The 15997-nt window shown below is 53.1% G+C and overlaps 1 long non-coding RNA gene across 1 annotated transcript; it reads left to right on the forward strand.

Annotated features, from left to right (window-relative positions):
• The first annotated feature begins 347 nt into the window (after positions 1–347).
• Positions 348–4299, forward strand: LOC120666868. Its single transcript, XR_005671914.1, has 3 exons — positions 348–745; positions 2246–2392; positions 4286–4299. It is a non-coding gene; the product is annotated as an uncharacterized LOC120666868 (long non-coding RNA).
• The last annotated feature ends 11698 nt before the right edge of the window (positions 4300–15997 follow it).

Below are 15997 nucleotides of genomic sequence, written 5' to 3' on the forward strand. Positions count from 1 at the left end.
CATAACGCACCTCAATTCTGATAGCGATATAGGGCTCGTTCCAGGGCTGCAGAGCGATCCATGGGCCATGCTTGCTTTGTAGAGATAAGTGTAGCACCGTCGTGTAACACCCCAGGGGTTACTACAAAATTAGTAAAACTTAAACGTGCTTAACCCAAAACTAATTGGCTTGACTGTCTGCTGCTCGTCGTCGCCGTGGTCAAGTTGGCCATGAACGCCGCCCGCACGCGTTGCGTGCGACGTGTGTCCCGTGCCCATCCCGCCGCGCCCTTATCCCTTCGCCCAGGTGCCTCATTCCCTCCTCTCCTTCCCGGGAAGACCACGCCGGCCTCTCTTGCTCGCGTCCGAGCTCCACCATCGGCTGCCATGGCCACCGAGATCCACTTGGCAGTGAAATCCCACTTCCGGTCATCATCTTCGGCAACCAAAGGCTAGAATCGACTTTCCTCGACTCGCTGAAGCTCATGCTCTCCTCGTTCCAGCGCGTTCCGCGAGTTTCCGCGCTCGTTCCCGAGCCATGCCGCCGCCGGCATGCTGCTGCTCGCCGCGAGCCGCATGCACGCGCCCCTGTGCTGGGCCGCCGAGCGCCCCCACTCCGCCCGGCCTTGCTGAGTCCTTCCATGGCCGCCCCATCGTCCTCCCTCGCTGGAGTGCCACCGCACGCCGCCATCACCGCCGCCGAGGTGCTGCTACCGCCGCCGGCGCCTCTCCGGTCGCCCCCAACCCCAACCAAGCCCACCTACAGGTAGTCCTCGTCGCCCTCATGCTCCTCCACCCCTCCCTCGCCGCCAGCAAGCCCCCCCCACCCTGGCCGGAATCGCCGTTCCCCTTTCTCCCCTGCTTCAAAATTGCTACCAGGGACCTTGTGCGACAATTGAAACAAGTTCAGGGGCCTATCTGCACAACCGTAGACTCATATGAATAGTGCTGCGAAGGGTTATTTTGCAATAAATTGGCTGAAACTTTGAAAAATCATAGTAAATCATAGAAAAATCAGAAAATTGAAAACTAAAATTTGTTGGATTCCTTGTTCTAAGATCTACAACTTTTCTTACAGGTTGATCTTCAGTTTCTAAATAGTTTTTGCTCTAGTTTAAATATTAGTTTAAGTGGCTGTAAACTTTGAAAATGCATAGTAAATCATGGAAAAATCATAAAATAGAAAATAAAGATGTTTTGGAATCCTTGTGATTATATCTATGCAATGAACCTATAATATGACATGTGTTGGTAGAAAAATATTGTCCTAGAATTTTATTCATGCTTGTTAGGGATAAAATCATATATGTAGTTATGTTTCTCCTTTTTGCTGTGAAATTTTTATGGTAGATTAGTCATGTGATGCATGTGATGTGGTAAAAGTTTCAGATTTATTAGTGCACGTGTGCATGAGTTATTGATTTAACTTGGTTAGTGTTTAATAAATAGTTTATGAGTAATAGGAATATGCATAAATAATTATGCTTGCTGATAAATCATGAAAACTTCATGCTAGGGTTGTTTTCTATTGTTTTATCACTAGTAAATATTTTATGTTCGGAACATATAGGTTGCTAATCAAAAATAATTTTTATTAGTAGTTAGGCATGTTCTATTAGAAATAATAGTTTCTTTACATATAAGATCATGATAAATTTATGTAAAATACTTTGTTAAGTATAATTACAGGATATAATCAGTAAGAATTAGTTTGTGCTATTAAATTGTACTCGTGCAACTTATTTCGTTCCTAGCATGTGTAATTTATCTTGTTTTGTGCCATGTAAATATAACATTAGGTGTCACACTTAAATACACACCATTTTGGTTCTTTAGGTAGTTACTAATGCTTGGTTCTCTGTAAATGAGTGTCCAATGAGATAAGTTCAGAAGAGAGTAATTATCATGTTAAGTATCACTTTTACCACCTAATAAATTTCACCTATGTTACTGTTGTTTGAGTCTTACATGTTTGTAACTAAAGGTACTTAATGTATATAGATGATGCAATTAACATGTGGTAGACTTCTTATTCTTGTGACGATATTCATCATGCCTTGTTAGCTTTAATCACTAGGGCAAGTAACTTCATAAGACAAATCTCAATGATGAACTAGTCCTTCGGGTGAGGATGAGTGATCAACTTTAGTACGATTTGTATATTACTTCTTTATGACAACGTACCACGCATTACTTTCTGGTCGTCCTTAGAATATGTGTTTATGCCTCTTTTGTGCATGCATGTGCATCTATGCATATCATTTAGATACGAGGGTAGATCAATTGAAGGACGATTGGAACATAAAGATGGAGAAAACTCCAAAAGATGGTGTGTTAGTTTCTATCCAGAAGGTGGTGGATTATCTATCATGAAACTCCAACCTACTAACTTATAGTGATACTTTACTCCCAGGTAAGCCCCGGTGTATAACCCACTATTTTAAATTATGAATTATTATATGTGTATTACTTGTGCATTATGTTGTTAGGAGTTGCCTGGAACCTTAATTGCATTATTCCTAGGTTCCCTTGGTCTTATACTAGTATGGATAGGTCGATAGCACTGCTATGCTTAAATAAGTCTCGGTAGAAGTCGAGTGATTTCCTGTCACTCGCGAGCTATAGGGCAAAAGTCGAGTAATTTCCGGTTACTCGCGAGATTTATAGTTATCTTTATATTCCAGTATATGAGATATGGAATGCAATATGGAATGAATGAAAATTTGAGACCGGACGGGGGAATGATGATGAGATATAGGTATGGCAACAGGACAGGGTTCCTGGTGTCTTAGCCACGTCTGTGTCGATTGAGGACCGTACCGTTGTTGGCCCTGCTGATCATGTTTGAATTGTACTAACTGCATGCCGGGAGTAGGAGGTAGTTGAAACCGGTAAGCCTAGTACTGCCTTGCTTCGAAAGTACATGAACCCGCACCCAACTCCTGGGGTAGTTGAGTAGTCGCGGAGAAATGGGGATGCATATGTTTACTTTTGGTGGTCTCACGTTGAGCTCGGCTGACCATATGTCGTTGGACTGGTCCCGCTTACATCTGACAGCTTTTTAGGACATAGACTACCCACACAGATCAACACATGTATTTTTTGTGCACTTTGTCCTCACTCGTGCGCACCCGGGAAGAACTTCCCGGTCGGTCACCCATCCCCAAATTTCTCCGGGCCAAGCATGCTTAACCTCGGAGTTCTTTGGAGACCGGCTTCCGGAAAAGAAGTTGCAACTTGTTGGTATGAGTATTCTATCAATCCTATTAAGTCTTTGGGCTTGGATGTCACATCCTCACCCCCTTAAGAGACCGACGTCCTCGTCGGTCAATCCCAAGCCTGGAACGTCCTCTCTTGGCCATGTCCCGTACGTCCTGTGCCAACAGCCCATGTGTCACGTCCATGCGTCCAGTGCCAACGGTCCCTGTGCCACGTCCGTGCGTCCAGTGCCAACAGCGCATCCCAGATGCCCGCGCACTGACCCGCCACGCGCCCGTGCACATGCCGGTGGCATTTGCTCCCCCACACGACCGTGCTCATGCCTCCGCACTTACGCCCGTACGTGCCCATGAAACTGCGAGAGTCGGCTCTGATACCATTCTGTAACGTCCCGCCTCCCCGAGGTCGGGCCCACTTACATCTGGCAGCTTTTTAGGACATAGACTACCCTCACAGACCAACACATGTCTTTTCTGTGCACTTTGTCCTCTCTCGTGCGCACCCGGGAAGAACTTCCCGGTCGGTCACCCATCCCCAAATTTCTCCGGGCCAAGCATGCTTAACCTCGGAGTTCTTTGAAGACCGGCTTCCAGAAAAGAAGTTGCAACTTGTTGGTATGAATATTCTATCAATCCTATTAAGTCTTTGGGCTGGGATGTCACAGGGGAGGGGAATGTTTGGTCCGTATGGTCCGACGGGGCTAATACGTGCCGTGTTGGTTAGGTCCACCTTGCAAGGTTAAATCGGATCGATTCGCTGTCAGTCGCTCTCGGACATGAGCACCTTGATCTCTGAGTCACATCGTAGAAAGAACATGGAAGGGGATGAAATGATCAATATGGTTGTGCCTAATCAATTGTTTTTCCACACTGATTGGTGTAGAAATGCAAACCGTAGAAAATAGGTACTCATTCCTAATTTTGAGCTAAAATATTGAAAGTAAGGACTCACTCTTAATTGCTTTTCCGCAAAACAACCCACAGCTAGAAAGCCGTGCATGTCTAGATAGTGGGCTATGTATACCCATAGTCAGGTAAGTCTTGCTGAGTATTAGTATACTCAGGGTTTGTTGTTTACCCTGTTTCAGGTATAAAAGCTAATCAGGATTAACATCGGTGGGCTCGATATGACGTCCTCACATCTCCGTAGTTATCATTTTATTTCATTTTATTTTAGTTGGTTTCTAATGAAAATCTTCCTCAGGTTAGACTCTCTCTACCGCTGCTATTATCTATTATGTGTTTCGATCGGACCGTGGGTTGAAAACAGGCTGTCAAGTTACACTTAATTAAGCTAATGCGACTGATGTGTTGAAATAATGGCCATTACGCTTAATTAAGCCTTTTAACTTGGCGGTTCTGTCACACGTCGGATGGCGAATCGGCGCACCACAGCGATTGACGTCTCTCTGGTGTACAATCAACTACTGCAGCGGATCTAGTTCCTCCAAATTAAAGGGGGGCTCACTGAATGGCAACACGTGAATTTATTCAAATTCTAAAGGAATCAGACTGTTTCCTATGAAATTCTTTGTTTGAACAAGCACAAAGAATCGAACTTGCCGTCTAAGCATCTTCCTTTGAACTCCATGCTGCCAGAAACGGTTTGCATTGATGTTGTCCTGCTACTCCTCTGGCACATGTGGAAAGCACGCAATGCAAAAAACTTGGATCATGTGATCTCTTGTGCTCTTTATATCATCCGTCGCGTGCTAAAAGATTTGGACTTGTGGAGCTGCAGTTTCGGCGTTTCCACCAGGATCTGGCGCGTTACCTTTTCCTTCTCACTCCTGGAGTGACCCGTGTAATCTCCCTCGGTATGCCGAGGCGAACCTTGTGCATGTCACGCAAGAGGATAACAAGACCTGGCAGACACACCCAATACTACTTCTTCCCAGACGCAGCAATACATGTATGCAGCATCTCTTTCACTTGCTAGTCTCCAAACATAATGCAGCTGCTCTCGGAGGTTGAAAAGATGCTCCTATCTTTCTTTGCAACCTGCCCAATTCCATTGAAACAGAGAAAAAGGATACAACAGTTTTTGTTCAGAGAATGAAGTTAAGCACTCAATTGAAAGAGCAGGAAACAGACTGCCTAACAGCAGCCTGCCTGAGGTTTCAATTCCCATGACGCGGCACATTGGTCTAAGACCAACAGGAAAAACTGGGAGCAAAAGTCTATTTCAGGATAGTCAGGACAAAGAGTAGATTGAACAGACACGCACAGGCCGCGTCGTGATTCTAGGAGGGAAAAAAGAATCACAGATGAGCTAAGCCACGGGATCCCATCCCAGCCCCGAGTCCCCTGTTGGATGGCGAACTGCTTCTTCGTTAGCATCAGCTGAAATAGGAAACAATTGTAAAATTTAGACATCCAACCAACAGGGAACAGTTGCTTTTGCCTTCCATCCAAATTGAACATCAAAATCATATATATGTGCCTTATGCTGACACGAAACAAGATAACTTGTTTGTACTAGCTACAAATGTTATGATCAATATCACTCTCAGTGTAATCAAATGCCAAAAAACTTTCTGATCCATGCATGCTAATTTTTTTTAATCTTTATGATGTATAAAGTATAAACAGACTCGTCCGATTTTAAAAGCTCTAAACGTACAATTTCTCATAACCTACGTATCTTATTGCTTCCTTCCAGAGTTCGTGGTGGCAGGCTCAGATGAGATATTCAGATGAGAGTGCATGCATGCTCAGCTTTACCATTGACTAAACTGACGTGAGATTATATTCGTGCAGACGGCCGCAGCTCTACCTGCAACTCTCCAATGGCGGCAAGGGATGCACATCCCTCAGTCGTAGCTACCTTGGGTGGGATTCGGCGGAGGGCCAGGTCATCCTGCAAATGGTGTGAGTTGAAATAGGCTTTATGGGTTGGGTTTTGATATAGAGTGTGTTTAGGTGGGTTAAAATAGATTGTATTAAATAATGGAGTGGGGCGGAGTAGGTTTATATGGGTTGAAATAGATACTTTGTGCAAAATAGTATGACTATATATAAATGTCGATCTCGTGTTGAGAGGCGGACCCTAAAATTTAAAATCAAGCATTCACATCATAAAATTTTATTGAAATTAATTGAAATTTGTTAGAAATGGCTTAGTATGACCGCCAGCTACTCTGTGCAAAGCAGTGTAGCTAGAACTACATGTGGGCCCATGTTAAGAGCTGTGCCCTGGAAATAAAATCTCGCGTTCACACAATAAAATTTTATCAAAATTAATCGAAATTTGTTGGAGATGACTCAGTATGACGGGCAGTTACTCTGTGCAAAACAGTGTTGCAAGACCTACACTATAATATTTTTTGGAAAACGGGTTCTTATTGGGTTATAACCATAATTTGGCTAATAGTCTATTGCATTATGAGCTGGAATGTTTGGGTTTAACTTTTTGCGACAAATCTAATGACGGTAATTAATTGATGATTGGCTACAGTAATCCTACAGTAACCATGCTCTAATTATGCGATTAAAGGTCTCATTAGATTCTTCAGAGTTCCTAGCGCAGGGGTTCTGGAGTTGGTTTTGTAAATTTTATAATGTAATTAATGGTCAAAGTGTTAGTATTCCTAGTATTCCAAAAAACCAAACAAGGCCATTAATTGAGGGCTAGGGTCAGGGCGCACGCACGGGGTAGAAGGCCGGGTGGAGCCACAAAACGGATCGTTTTCTCCACGGTTTGGGCTATCTGATGCGTGACGATTGTTTCGAGCTCTGAATCGATTAAAAAATTTCAGTTCTGTGGCAGTGAGAGTTCATCGGTGCTTAATTAACTTGGATTCCTTGGTGGTAAGTGTATCCTACTGAGCTAGCTAGCTGGGAATCTTGAGATGCCCTTCACTACTGCTTGACCCAACTTGGCATGGAGGAGAGGACCCAACTTGGCATGGAGGAGAGCATCGCCATGCATGCCGATTTCGGCAAGGTGAGCAGCTGCTGCGGCCGGCTCTCGGCTCGTCTGCTACGCGGAAGGGAGGCCGGTCGATCGGTCGGTCGGCAATCATTGCGAGCTACAACTACAAAAAGCAACAAGCAGCTCGATCACACATCCCAGTTCACGTCGGCGACGACGCGTGAGAGAGAGATCGAGAGCCGCACCCGTCCCAGTTCACGCCGGCGACGACGCGTGAGACAGATCGAGAGAGCCTCTGCCCCGCCTCCGCCTCCGCTGCTGGGATGGAGCGCCGCGTCGCCGCCGTGGACCACCTCGCGGCCGCGGCGACCCACTTCGCCGCCGGCACGAGGCACCTGGCGTGGGCGGCCGGCGCGCCGTGCCGCGCTGCGGCTTCCGAGGACGGCGACGGCGGCGACGGCGAGTGCGACTCCGAGATGGGGTTTCCCTCTGACGCTGCCTCCTCGCCCGCCTCCCTCCCGGCCACCGGCACCGACGTGGGCAGCTCCGAGAGGGGAAGCCGCGGCCTGCCACGCCCGAGTCCACAGACGAGAAGGAGGAGGAGGCCTCGGATGCCGAGGGCCACCTTCTGGGGGACGACGGGGCGGCAGTGGGTGCGAGCTCCCCGCCCACCTATCAGTGGGATCCCGACGAGGTGGCATCGGCAGCGCCGGAAGAAACAAGGACTGCGGCGGAGTCGTCGGCGGATCCGTCCCTTGAGGGTGCGGAGCGGGAGTCGTCCCCTTCGGCGGCGGGTGAGGAGACGCCCGCGCCCTAGGTGCTGATCGGGGACGAGTCTGCGGCGGGCGCGGAGACGCCCGTGCCAACAGCCCCGAGGCTCCAGGTCGACCCGAGGGCGGCGCCCTCGGGACAGTCTTCGAGGGGCGGCGCGGTGCTGCGGGCCCGAAGAAGCAGTACGGGCAAGCGGAGCATGAGCGCTCGATCCAAGTAAGTGGACTTGGACTTTATTTCTGTTGTCTGTTTGGTCGATTTCTCGATCCGGTTGTCCTCAGCTTTTGTTCCTCGATTTCCAGCCCCGGGGCCGTTGCCAAGGATGCGGTCTAGCTCGCCCCAACTAAGGCCCTCAAGACCGGGGCACGCAGCACGCCGCATACGGCGCCGCAGCCCCTGCCTGCCGTGGACCTCGTGGCGGAGGCCGCGAAGGTGCGGGAGGCGATGGCTCGAGGGGCCCAGGCAGCCCAGCAAGCTCGGGCATAGGAGGAGGAGGGCGACATCGGCCAAAGCGGTGCCGTAGCAGCCGCTCAGGCTGACGACGTCGAGGAGACCGGCCGGGGCGGCGCGGACGGCGCCGCCCGGCCGGACATCGAAGTTGAGGCCGGTCAGGGCGACGCGGCTAGCGCCGCCCGGCCGGTTACAGGAGAGGAAACTATTGGGGGTGCGTAGGAGCGCCCCGCCAGCCAAGCGGTGGCAGGGGCCCTCGTCCTCGAGCCCCCGAGGGCTGAGGTCGAGGGCGTTGCAGAGGAAGAGACGACGTTAAGGGCGCTGGGGGTGGAAGGAGCCCCCGTTTCGGAGCCCACCGAGGCCCGGGGCGAGGGTATCATCACGGTGGTGCCGGTGCAAACGGCGCAAGGAAGCATGGTGCCGGTGGTGCAGCTGCCGGACAGCAGCGAGGAATACGGGGATTCGATGGACATCGACCCTGCTGCTGCGGCAAGCGCCGCCGAGCATATCGCCGAGTTCGCATCGGCCAGCGCGGATGTGCTCGAGGCGGGGACGTCCGAGGGGCCTCACCACGGGGCGATCATCCCGTCCGGGCTCACCTCGGAGTTTCTCCGCAAAGAGCAAGAGGAGGAGGAGGCCTGGAATGCGCAGCTCGACGTCGATCGCGAGATCCTGCAAGCCCTCAACCGCGACTTCCAGCTCCATCAGAAGACGGATTACCAGGTCAGCCAGGTAAATACTTTCCCCTAAAAATTGCTCGGATTCGATTTGACTTTAACGTGCTTTTACCCACGCCCTCCCACTTGCAGTGGCTGAGGGAAATCTCGCGCGAAAAGAGCGCCGAGATGACCCGGATGTACTCCCAGATGAGCCAGCTTAGGCAGCACAACGCCGAGCTAGTGCTCAAGAATATCGAAGCCAACTCTAAAATGGTGGATCTGGGAGCCCGTCAGCAGGCGCTTGAGGAGGATTTGGCGCGGGTTGCCGGTGAGCGGGACGTTCAGAGGGCCGCAGCAGAGCAGAAGGCTCGGGAGGCCGAGGCGCAGGCTGCTAAGCTGCAACGCCTCCGGACGGCGCTCGAGGAGAAGGCTCGGGAAGCCGAGGCGCAGAGCACCGAGTTGCGGCGCCTTAGAACAGCGCTCGAGCAGCAGGAGACCGAGCTCCTCCACAAGGAGGTAACCGTTGTCACGCTCACCGGGACCCTCCGGGAAAAGGGTGAGGCCCTTGAGGAGAAGGAGGTGGCCTCCAGAATGTGGGGACCGCCCTTAAGGAGAAGGAAAACTCCTTGTCCTCGCTCGAAGAGGCCGCCCGAGTCCAGAGGGAAGAGGCACAGAAGAGTATCACGGATAAGTACATTCGAGTTTTTGTTGGTTTGTTTCTTTTCGTAGCTTACGTTGATTTCCTATGCTCAGAGCTGAAGCAGAAGGTGGCGGATGAGTCCGCGGCGAAGGAAGCAGTCCAAACCGCACTTACGGCGGCGCAGGTGGAGTTCGCCGAGCTGTAGCAAACCGCCGTGAGTGTGTGCCAAGAGCTCGAGGGGGAGGGTGCCGTCTCGGACAGTTCGGTGATCAGCCGCCTGCGAGCGCTAGGCGGTCGGATTACCGAACACGCCAAGAGCACCTTCCGCCTAGTGTCCTGCGGGCCCTCGCCGTGGCCTCGACACACTACCTCATGGATCTCCAGAGGGTGTCGTCGGGGTACGTCGTTCCCAATGATGCCGATGCGGACGCCGCGTCGGCCATTATGGACGATGCTAACACAGCCGCGGAGGAGTTCACCACAGTCCTCGCCGGGAAGCTCGAAGCAGACATCCCTCCCATTGCCGAATTCGATGCCACTGAAGACCCGCAAGGGGGGATGGTAGCCTGTAGGAAATCTGGGCCTCGAAGCCCATGTAATAGATTAGCGTTTATTGTAATCGTACTTTGCAATCGTGCTTATGAATATAAGAAACTCGTTTTCGTTAAATCGACTGTGTGGGCCATCGAGGCCTTATGCGTTCGAGCCTTCATTTTCTTTACTTTATTTCTGTGTTCTCGTATGCGACTTAGATAAACTTCTACGAGGAATTTCGCGTTCATAAGCAACGTAGGCGTGGGGTGGTGAGGGGGGTGCCATATCCCGGAGGCGTAGGCGGCCCCACGACTCGGCCGGCCCCGTACCGTAGTTGCTTACGCCTCGCGTCCGTTTTTTCCAAGGATACGAGAAGCTTAGGGGCGAGACGGAAATATTTCGAAAAAATATTGGCGATTTTTAGGGACATTCGGGGGTTCCCCCCGTAGTAGCCCCCGAGGGAGGCTTGCCTTTGCCGAGGGTAAAGCCAGGCGTACCTTAGTGTTCATGCGCATCTGAGCCTTCGAGGGTCCGGAAGGTTCCCAAAAAATAAACAAGTTAAGCGTACTTCTTTATTATTTCGGGAAATCGAAAATGCGAGTACAAACGATGTACAAATAGCTCGGAATTCTAAGGATAGAAGCGACATAGCTGTTGTATGTTCCAAGCGTTGGTGAGGACTTCGTCGTTTTCGTTTGCCAGCTTGTACGTGCCGGGTTTGAGCACCTCGGCGATTATGTACGGTCCTTCCCATGGCGGTGAGAGCTTGTGGCGGCCCCTGTTGTCTTGTCGAAGCCTCAGCACCAAGTCCCCTTTGTTAAGGTCTCGGCGCCGGACTCTCTGCGCTTGATATCTTCGTAAAGACTGCTGGTAGCGCGCGGAGTGTTGGAGTGCCACATCTCGAGCCTCGTCCACTTGATCCAGCGAGTCTTCGCGAGCTCGCTGGTTCTGCTGCTCTTGGTATGCCTTGAGCCTTGGCGATCTGTACTCCAAGTCCGTGGGGAGTATGGCCTCGGCGCCATAGACGAGGAAGAACGGGGTAAAGCCAGTGGCTCTGCTTGGGGTCGTCCTCAGGCTCCAGATAACCGAGGGTAGCTCCGTGAGCCACCTCCGGCCAAACTTGTTCAACTTGTTGAAGATTCTCGGCTTCAGTCCTTGGAGGATCATGCCATTGGCACATTCCACTTGCCCGTTCGTCTGTGGGTGTGCCACAGCCAACCATTCCACACGTATGTAGAAACTGACGCAGAATGCCAAGAACTTCTTGCCCGTGAACTGGGTGCCATTGTCGATGATGATCGAGTTCGGGACCCCGAACCTGAAGACGATGTCGGTGAAGAATAGAACCGCTTGCTCGGATTTGATCTTGCCGATGGGTCGAGCCTCGATCCATTTGGAGAATTTATCGACTGCCACCAGCAAGTGGGTGAAGCCCTCGGGCGCCTTCTGCAGCGGACCGACGAGGTCCAGTCCCCAAACAGCGAAAGGCCATGTAATGGGGATGGTCTGCAGAACGTGTGCGGGGAGGTGCGTTTTTCGAGTGTAAAATTAGCAACACTCGCAGGTCCGCACGACGTCGGTGGCGTCGGCGACCGCGGTGGGCCAGAAAAAACCTTGCCGAAACGCGTTTCCCACGAGGGTACGTGGCGCAGCATGGTGGCCGCAGACGCCAGCGTGGATGTCGCGGATCAGCTCCTTGCCCTCGGGGATGGGGATGCATCGCTGCAAAATACCCGAGGGACTGCGCTTGTATAGCTCGCTGTCGATTAGAACGAAAGACTTGGCCCGCCTAGCTTGGCGCCGCGCCTGAGCGTGCTTCGAGGGTAGGACCCCTCGAATCATCCAGTCAAGGTACTGGACGTGCCAATCTTGCGAAGTGGGGGCCTCGTCGACTTCCATTGCTTCGGCCTCGTCCGCGGAGGTGGTCCCGAAGTCAATGTCCATGGGTTCGGCCTCGTCCGCCGGGGGGTTCCCGCCGGAGGGCCCGGCGGTCGAGGGGCCCGGCTCCGCCGGATCCTTGAATTCGACCGAGGGCTTGGTGATGTCACGAGCGAAGATGTTCGGGGGGACAGTGGTCCGCCCCGACGCAATCTTGGCTAGTTCATCGGCATCCTCGTTGTACTTGCGCGGGACATGATTGAGTTCTAGGCCATCGAATTTGTCTTCGAGGCGGCGCACTGCATTGCAGTATGCCTCCATCTTCGGGTCGTGGCAGCTAGACTCCTTCATTACTTGGTTGATGACGAGTTGAGAGTCACCACGCACGTCGAGACGCTTGACGCCGAGCTCGATGGCGATGCGGAGGCCACTGAGGAGGGCCTCGTACTCCGCCATGTTGTTCGACGCAGGGAAGTGCAAGCGTATTACATACCGCATATGGTCTCCGATGGGTGAGATGAAAAGGAGGCCGGCACCGGCGCCGGTTTTCATCACCGACCCGTCGAAGAACATGGTCCAGCATTCGGCCTGGATTTGCGGCGGGGGTAGCTGAGTGTCCGTCCACTCATCCATGAGGTCAGCCAAGATTTGGGACTTGATCGCTTTGCGGGGGGCGTAAGTGAGAGTTTCTCCCATCAGCTCCACAGATCATTTGGCAATTCTACACTCGGCTTCCCGGTTGCGGACTATCTCTCCCAATGGGAAAGACGAGACCACAGTGACGGGATGGGCCTTGAAGTAGTGGCGCAGCTTGCGCCGAGCCAAAACCACCGTGTAGAGCAGCTTCTAAATCTGCGGATAGCGTGTCTTAGTTTCAGACAACACCTCGCTGACGTAGTACACCGGCCATTGGACGGACAGGGCATGGCCCTCCTCTTGCCTTTCGACAACGACCACCGCGCTGACCACTTGGGTCGTCGCAGCTACGTACAGAAAGAGGGGCTCGCCGTCCGTGGGTGGTGTGAGAATGGGGGAGTGAGTGAGCGATGCCTTCAGCCTTTCGAGGGCTTCCTGAGCTTCGGGGGTCCACGTGAAGCGTTCGGTTTTCCTCAAGAGTCGATACAGGGGTAAGCCTTTCTCGTCGAGACGCGAGATGAACCGGCTGAGGGACGCTAGGCATCCCATGACTCTCTGTACCCCCTTTAGGTCTCGGATCGGTCCCATCCGAGTGATGGCCGAGACTTTATCAGGGTTGGGTTCGATGCCCCGCTGGGAGACAATGAAGCCCAAGAGCATGCCTCGAGGAACTCCGAACACGCACTTCTCGGGGTTAAGTTTTACCCCTTTGGCCCTCAGGCAATCGAATGTGATCCGGAGATCGGCAACCAGGTCGTCCGCCTTCCTGGATTTGACAACGATGTCGTCGACATATGCTTCTACGTTGCGGCCAAGATGGCCCCCGAAAACATGGAGCATACACCGCTGATATGTAGCTCCGGCGTTTCTGAGGCCAAAGGGCATCGTAACATAGCAGTACATGCCGAAAGGTGTGATAAAAGAAGTTGTGAGCTGGTCGGACTCTTTCATCTTGATTTGGTGGTAACCGGAGTAAGCATCAAGAAAGGATAAAAGTTCACACCCCGCAGTAGAATCTACAATCTGATCAATTCGTGGCAAAGGAAAGGGAACCTTCGGACATGTCTTATTTAAACTAGTGTAATCTACACACATCCTCCAGTTACCATTCTTTTTCTTCACTAATACAGGATTAGCTAGCCACTCGGGATGGAATACCTCCTTGATGAACCCGGCCATTAGAAGTTTCTGCAACTCCTCGCCGATCGCCCGGCGCTTGAGCTCGTCGAAGCGGCGCAGATGCTGCTTCACCGGCTTGGAGTTGGGTCGGATATCAAGGGAGTGCTCGGCAACTTCCCTCGGTATGCCAGGCATATCCAAGGGGCTCCACACAAAGATGTCTGCGTTGGCGCGGAGAAAGTCGACGAGCACCACTTCCTATTTGCTGTCGAGGGTGGCGCTGATATGTAACGCCTTGTCGTCCGGTTGGCTCGGGTCAAGGGGCACCTTCTTGATACCCTTGGCGGGTTCGAAGCTCCCGGCGTCCCGATGCGTGGAGTCCAAGGCCTCGCTTGCCATTTTGTCGAGGGTGGCTGCGAGGGCCTCGTCCTCCGCTTGAGCCTCCGCGTGCTCAACGCAATCGACATCGCACTCGTAGGCATGCTTGAACGAAGAGCCGACGGTGATGACGCCCTTCGGACCCGGCATCTTCAGCTTGAGGTAGGTGTAGTTGGGGATGGCCATGAACTTGGTGTAGCAGGGACGACCAAGGATGGCATGATAGGATCCCCGAAACCCCACTACCTCAAAGGTGAGTACTTCCTTGTGGAAGTTGGCTGCCGTGCTGAAGCAGACAAGCAGATCGATCTGGCCGAGGGGTTGGACGCGCTTCGCCGGCGCAACGCCATGAAATGGCGACTTGCTGGGACGAAGCTTGTTCAGTCCAATCCCCATGAGCTCCAAGGTGTGGGCGTACATGATGTTCAGGCTGCTGCCTCCGTCCATGAGCACCTTGGAGAAGCGGGTGTTGCCGATGATGGGGTCGACAATGAGCGGATACCGTCCCGGCTGCGGGACGTAGTCGGGGCGGTCCTCGCTGCCAAAGGAGATGGTATCCTTCGACCAATCGAGGTAGGATGGCGTGGCCTTGGTGACGGAAAAGACTTCCTGGCGCTCACGCTTGCGCTGCCGAGAGGTCATGTTTGTCGTTGGTCCTCCAAAGATAAAGAAGGCGTTCTCCACTGGGGGGAACTCGTCATCTCCAACTTTGTCGCCAGCATCCTTCTTTTTATCCTCGTCGCGGTGCGCGACGCGGTTGTAGTACTTCTTGAGCATTTCGCACTGCTCGAGGGTGTGGTTGACCAAGCCCTTGTGGTAAGGACACGGCTTCTTAAGCATGTCGTCGAACAGGCCACCGCCACCTCGAGGGGGGCCTCGAGGTCCTTTGCGGTCCGGAGCGGCAGCGAAGGCCTCCTCGGAGTCCTCTGCCCGCCCCGATCCGCGCTGGTTCAGTGGGACCGGCTTCTTTCCCTTCCTCCCGCGCTTCTGTTTCTTGGCGGGGGCGTTGGGGTTGACGTTGCTGCCCTCCGCGAGCGCATCGTCCTTGCGCTTGCTCGGCTTATCATCGAAAGTGGCACCAACAACCTCCTCGGCGTGCCCGCGTGTGTCATGGAGCCGCTCCCTCGCGGGAGGCCTTCCGATGCGGTCGTGCACCGAGCGTGCCTTCGCACCGGGCGCTACGGCTGTCTTGCCCTTCGCTGCTGGTGGAGTGTGCACCGAAGCCTCGCGGTCCTGGCGTGCAGTCCCACCGGGCTGCTCCGGAGCTTTCGAGCGCATTCGAGATGCAGAGCTCTCGGCTTGCTGCACGGCAGCTTGCTCGATGAGCGCCTGTGCCTCGCGGCGCAAGTTGCGGCCCGAAGGCGTCGATGGCTCGGGCATATCTTGGAGTAGGTAGGCCGCAGCGACGAGTTTTTCGCCGGCCGTCTTCAGTTCCAGAGGTCTGTCGACGTTGTCATAGGCCAGGATGCGTTCCCGGGCAACGCGCGCCGCCACCTGGGCATGGGCACCACGTGCGGTGCGCTACTGCTCGAGAGCGGTGCGCATCTCCTGGGTTTGCCGCCGCTGCTCGTCGAGCTTGGCTTGAAGCTCCTTGAGCTGTGCCAGCTGCGCTTGCCGTGCCGCCGAGCTTGATGAAGAAGAAGGGGCCGCAGGCGGCACCGCTGGTTGGTTCGCCTGTGCGTCCGCCCCGCCGTCCCCATCGTCGCTCGGGGCGTTGTCGTTTTGCTCGTCCGCAAGGTTAGCCATGAAGCACTCCCGAGTGGGATTGTACTCCCCCTCACTGGAGTCCTCAGAGCAGGTAAGGCAATAAGCCGTCGCAAGCTGGAACGAACGGAATGCGTCGGGGTCGCAGACCTCGGAG

Source organism: Panicum virgatum, chromosome 3N (genome assembly GCF_016808335.1).
Source record: "Panicum virgatum strain AP13 chromosome 3N, P.virgatum_v5, whole genome shotgun sequence".
Lineage (NCBI taxonomy): Eukaryota > Viridiplantae > Streptophyta > Magnoliopsida > Poales > Poaceae > Panicum > Panicum virgatum.